The following is a 6,449-nucleotide window of genomic DNA, read 5'->3' as shown; positions in this document are numbered from 1 at the left end:
TCCTGAATTTTCTCAGTATTTAAAGATTATCATCCTGTTAGCTGAAGATTTCGTTTTGCAAATATGATCCTTCGAAGGGTGAAGACTCGAAGGAGGATAGTTCCGGATGACCGTATTTGAAGGTAAAATGGCTCCTGATGGCCATGTTTCGAGGATGAAGAGTTTTTAAGTCATAACGTAGATAGTGAATGCTGAAGCTAGTAGGAGTGTATATCTTCGAGACTTAGACAAATTTTACGAAATATGTTAAGTACTGATGCTTAGTGTATTTCCGTGGTATTTTAATGTTAAGTTATATTGCCACGCGTCAAAGGAGGATTCAGGCGGGAGGATTTGAAATTCGAAGAAGTTTTCATAACTGTCCAGAGACAGATGGCTTTCCGAGGATTCTCATGAGAAACGTGGCATTAGATTAGCGTAGGACCGTTAAGGTCGAAACTAGTATAAATAAGGGTTCTAATGTTAGGATTCAGTGTGTTCATTTTGTACAAATCACTCACATATTACTCAAGTATCAAGCGTTAAAGAGAAAGAGTTCGCTGAGAAATGTACGTATGACACCACCATTTTAATACATGTGTATTTTCCCTTTATTTTCAAGTATCTTTCAATATTATTGCATTTCGTTTACTTCTTGCCATTTACGTTTTTGTACTCATTATTTTCATGTCGATTATCTTTGAAGTATTTAACATTCCTGCACTTTAAGATTTTTGCACTTTTACAGTTTCATCTCATATTTTATCTTGACTTACCTTTCGCTGAAGTTATACTCATGTGTATAACGAAGTGATTGCTAATTTTGTTTGTTTCGTTCGAAGTAATTCTTATTGACAAGATGAATCATAGATATGGTTCGAATGACCATCAATAACAATCTTTTTGACTATGTCCTAGGATCAATCTAGTCGATCCTGCGAGTAACCAAATCATATTTATTATAGTTTGGAAGACTAGCGGTTGTTTACCGGAAATCACCGTAAACAAATTGGCACGCCCAGTGGGACAGTGTCAAGCAGATTGTTGTTAATCAATTGTTTTATTTTTGTCTAGACAATATCAGGACCTTGTATGAACCTTAGGAACGGTAAGTTAACGAACAGTGCACAACCGATTCCCAAACGAAGGTACAACAAGAAAATGGCCGTTACGACCAGTGCAGGGGGAGATCAAGATCCCCCACAAGGCTCAGGATCAGGAGCGGCAAATTCGACTTCTACTCAAGGAGCACGGGATATACCGGGTCCAAATGGATCGAGACCTGCAGATAATTCCCAGGCTATGCCTGAGAATAATACAGGACCATCAGGGACTATTCCAGTTTCAGTGTCGACCACCGCACCTTCATCCACAAGCGCGGAGGAGATGCCACTTTCCTCGACAAATGCTGCAAATAACTTATTTAACCAGGGGTCGAACTCTGCTTTCGAATGGAGGCCAAATTACCCATACGGAATGCCATACCCATTTGGAACAGGCGTACGAGGGGCAGGACCTACATATGCTACAACTAACAATGCGACGTTTTCGCCAAATGTTGGTTCAGTGGGTCGAAGTGCACACAATACTGGCTTTTCTGCCCAAATACCCAATTTTACCACAAATAATCAAGCAGCATTCCGGCAAGAAATGGATGCAAGCAACCATGATATGTTAGGGGTCTTGGCCAAAGAATTGGCTTCAATTTTGAATCCACTAGCAACAAATATTACTAGTACGAATCGGGAAAACGTGGAGATTTTCCAAAAGATATCATCTTAAATGAATCGAATGGCAGATATCATGGGAGTTCCACCACCTAGACGAAAAGACAAGCAGCCTTTGAATCAAGAAGAGAGGCCCATTTTGGAACATATACAAGATGTGGTTCCCCTGTCTAGGACAGCCACTAAGAATGTAGGTGCCCCACAGAGAACAGAAACGATCAAAGGGACTCAAGTAATAAACTTAGAGGCTTCGAATCAAAGAACTGTCCCCGTTCGACAGGAAACGGAAGAAGATCGACCCAGATTAAGGATTGTGGGTAGGAACGAACATCCAGATGAAATCGTCCAGAGAGTCAGAAGAGAAAATCTGGCTACAGAAAATAACCTAACTGCCATGATAGAAAGGGTTATGGCCAATAACGGCCTTAGTACTGGACTTCGACGTCCAAATTATACATCCCCCATATCAGATTATATCATGCAAACAGAGTTGCCTAGAGGCACTAAAGTACCCAAGTTCACAAAGTTTTCAGGCGAAACTAGCGAGTCAACTGTGGAACATATCGCCAGATACTTGACAGAGGCAGGAGACTTAGCAGGGAACGAGGATTTAAGGATCAAATATTTCCCTAGTTCGCTAACAAAGAATGCTTTCATTTGGTTCACTACTTTGCCACCAAATTCGATAGATGCTTGGGCACACTTAGAAAGGTTGTTCCATGAACAATTCTACATGGGTCAAACCAAGATAAGTCTGAAAGAATTGGCCAGTATTAAGAGGAAGTTTACAGAACCAATTGATGATTACTTAAATAGGTTCCGACTGTTGAAATCAAGGTGTTTCACAACAGTCCCAGAGCATGAACTAGTCGAAATGGCTGCGGGTGGTCTAGATTATTCAATTAGGAAGAAACTAGATACTCAATACCTTAGGGATATGGCCCAGTTGGCAGATAGGGTTCGACAAGTCGAACGCTTGAAGGCAGAAAAGGCTAAGGCAAATAAAAACTATAAAAAGGAAAGGGTAGCGTACGTCGAAGCGGAGGACGCTGATGATGAGTCTTTTAACGACTAATACAACCCTGAAGAAGTCGAAATAGATTTGGCTGAACTGAAGGAAGCGCCACCTTATGCCTGCAAACTACTCAACCCTGCAAATGGAAAAAACCCAGTAGAAAGCGATAAGAACGATAGATTCCCTAAGAAAACTTACACATTCGACGTCACCAAGTGTGATGAAATATTTGATTTACTAGTAAAAGATGGCCAAATGATACTGCCTCCAAATTCCAAAATTCCTCCGTTAGAACAACGGAAGAAGAGGGGTTTCTGTAAATATCATGGTTTTTTGGGCCATAAAACCTCACAATGTTTTCTTTTCAGGGATTTAATTCAAAATGCTATCAAAGATGGGAGGTTGAAATTTGCTGACAAGACCAAGAGCCACATGAGGGTCGACACAAATCCTCTGAACATTGCTGACGCTAGCCTCTGTGAGCCATTGGATATCAACATGGTAGAGGCATCTGAAGTCGAAGTTACGGAAACTAAAACGGTGTTCAATGGAGAGCAGGCTACTGAAAGCCTAAATGATGATGCAATCTTCAATACTGATGTTGAAGAATCTTCCAAGACAGAGATAACTGAGGGTTCGAGGGGAGAGAACAGCAAGGCCACTGAAGACCTCAGGGTGAAGCTCCAGAAAATCCAGATCTCTGAAGTTCCTCCAGCAGTTGTTAACATGGTCAGCGCCAGACGTCCAGTGTCTGAATTTGGCGAATTGGAGACATGGTTGACAAGGCAAAAGGGGGGCATTGAAATTCCTCCCAGAGGAGAAAGCCTCAAGGACTACCTCTGGAATTGCCATGAAAGGAATGGCGGAAAACAATGGATGTGTCCAAGATGTTCGATCATGCTGAATCGAAGGGTCGAAGCTAACTTCGAAAGGGCTCGACGCGAAAGATGGGAACACCCTGAGAGAGAACCAAACCCTCTGCTACAAGTGTACCCAAAGATGGAGGAAAGCTTAGTGGGATTTTTGGTCAGATGTCACAGGGAAAACACTGAAGTTGCACTTTGTCCCAGATGTGGGGCAGTCTATGATGAAATGCTGGCACGATCATTCGAACGTGTGTACTGCTACATGGGTCGAGAAACTCAGGGATTGCGTCCTAACCTATACGGTTTCGACATATGGACCCCAACGAAAAGACCCGATAGCCCACATCCTAGAGCTCGAAGGGTAACATTCAAAGTTCCTGCGGATGTACCTAGGGACAGATGGGTGCAAGCTGGTGCAAGAACCAACAAATGGCAAAGTTGGGACCAAGGAGGAAGGACTACAATGGCATATAGGAAGCAATTCCAAAAACCAAATCGAGAGATGTATCGATTGGAGAATTACAAAGGAAAAAATCCTATGTCGCGATCCCAGTGGAGAAGGCACCAGAGAATGAAAAAAGCTCAAAGGGAATATAGGCCAAGAGAAGCTGGAGAGTCTAGTAGCAACCAAGTCCCACATCAGGGGGCAAAGTCAAGCAAACCTCCGGTGGAACGCAGACTATTCGAAGCTGAAAAGATCTTGGATGAAGAAGAAAAGATGCATTCCAGTTCTTGGAAAGAAGAAGATAGAATGACAAATGATTTCGATTCTGATGGGGTGTCATCTATAAACCTCAACTGCAACGTTGTGTCTGTGCTCCCTCATGAGTTTAATCAGGAAACTGAAGTTGAAGACTGCGAAGAGGCTGATATCGAAGAAATGGAGAAACACAGACCTGTGTGTTACTATGTGCTGAATAATGGTGCAGTTGAAGAACAGAACGCTTTCTTCGAGAGGCCCGATGAAGGTATGCGAAATCACTTGAAACCACTCTATATAAGGGCTAAAATTGAAAATGTTGGCATTAATAAAGTCCTAGTCGATGGGGGGGCAGCAGTGAACCTAATGCCCCAATACATACTGAAAAGAATTGGTATGTTCGATACTGATATAAGGCCACACAACATGGTTTTATCTAACTACGAAGGCAAGATAGGACAAACACTAGGAGTTGTTCAGGTGAATTTAACCGTGGGATCAGTCACGAGGCCAACTATGTTTATGGTTATACCAGCAAAAGCAAACTACAACCTTTTGCTTGGGAGAGAGTGGATCCATGGAGTTGCAGCTGTGCCTTCAACAATGCATCAGAGGGTTGAAGGATAGAAAAACACTTAGAAAGGGGGGGTTTGAATAAGTGTAGCTTTAAAAAACTTGATAGATAAAAATAAATTGCACAGTTATTTTTATCCTGGTTCGTTGTTAACTAAACTACTCCAGTCCACCCCCGCAGAGATGATTTACCTCAACTGAGGATTTAATCCACTAATCGCACGGATTACAATGGTTCTCCACTTAGTCAGCAACTAAGTCTTCCAGAGTCTTCTGATCACACACTGATCACTCCAGGAACACCTGCTTAGATACCCTCTAAGACTTTCTAGAGTATTCTGATCCACACGATCACTCTAGTTACAACCTGCTTAGATAACCTCTAAGACTTCCTAGAGTATTCTGATCCACACGATCACTCTAGTTCCTTACAACTTAATGTAATCAATTCTAAGAGTATTACAATTGCTTCTTAAAAGCTATAATCACAAACTGTGATATTTCTCTTAACGTTTAAGCTTAATCTCACTAATATATTACAACAGCAATGTAGTGAGCTTTGATGAAGATGAAGATTCTGAGCTTTGAATAGAACAGAGTTTCAGCAAGTTAATATGAGTTGTTTTGTGCAGAATTGTTAACCTTGCTTCTCATCAGAACTTCATATTTATAGGCGTTGGAGAAGATGACCGTTGAGTGCATTTAATGCTTTGCGTGTTCCGTACAGCATCGCATTTAATGTTATACGCTTTTGTCAACTACCTCGAGCCTTGTTCACGCTGTGTCTACTGACGTTGCCTATAATAGCTTTTAACGTTCCTTTTGTCAGTCAGCGTAGCTTGCCACTTGTACTTCCTTCTGATCTGATGTTTGTGAATACAACGTTTGAATATCATCAGAGTCAAACAGCTTGGTGCAAAGCATCTTCTGATCTTCTGACCTTGAAGTGCTTCTGAGCGTGATACCATCAGAACTTCAGTGCTTCTGATCTCATGTTCTTCTGATGCTTCCATAGACCCATGTTCTGATTCTGCTTCGACCATCTTCTGATGTCTTGCCAGACCATGTTCTGATGTTGCATGCTGAACCCTTTGAGACAAAGCTTCTGAGCGCTGAATTATGCGTACTCTTTATATATTTCCTGAAAAGGAAATTGCATTGGATTAGAGTACCATATTATCTTAAGCAAAATTCATATTATTGTTATCATCAAAACTAAGATAATTGATCAGAACAAATCTTGTTCTAACAATCTCCCCCTTTTTGATGATGACAAAAACATATATAAATGATATGAATTTGCGATCACAAAGAGCAGACGGCAAAAGACAAATTACACAACTATAGCATAAGCATATGAATATGTCTCCCCCTGAGATTAACAATCTCCCCCTGAGATAAATAATCTCCCCCTGAAATAAATACTCGAAGAACTTTACTAAAAGACTTCCCTGATTATTTCGGTAGAGACGATCACATAAGCTTCTGTCTTCAGAGAATTCATAGCTTCTGACTTCTGCTTCCATTGGACAGCTTCAGAACTAGAATTTCTTTAGATCCCTAGAACACTCACAGCTTCTGATTCCTGC

The sequence above is a fragment of the Vicia villosa genome, linkage group LG4, assembly GCF_029867415.1.
Source record: "Vicia villosa cultivar HV-30 ecotype Madison, WI linkage group LG4, Vvil1.0, whole genome shotgun sequence".
Taxonomy (NCBI): Eukaryota; Viridiplantae; Streptophyta; class Magnoliopsida; order Fabales; family Fabaceae; genus Vicia; species Vicia villosa.
Note: the sequence above shows the minus strand (reverse complement) of the source record.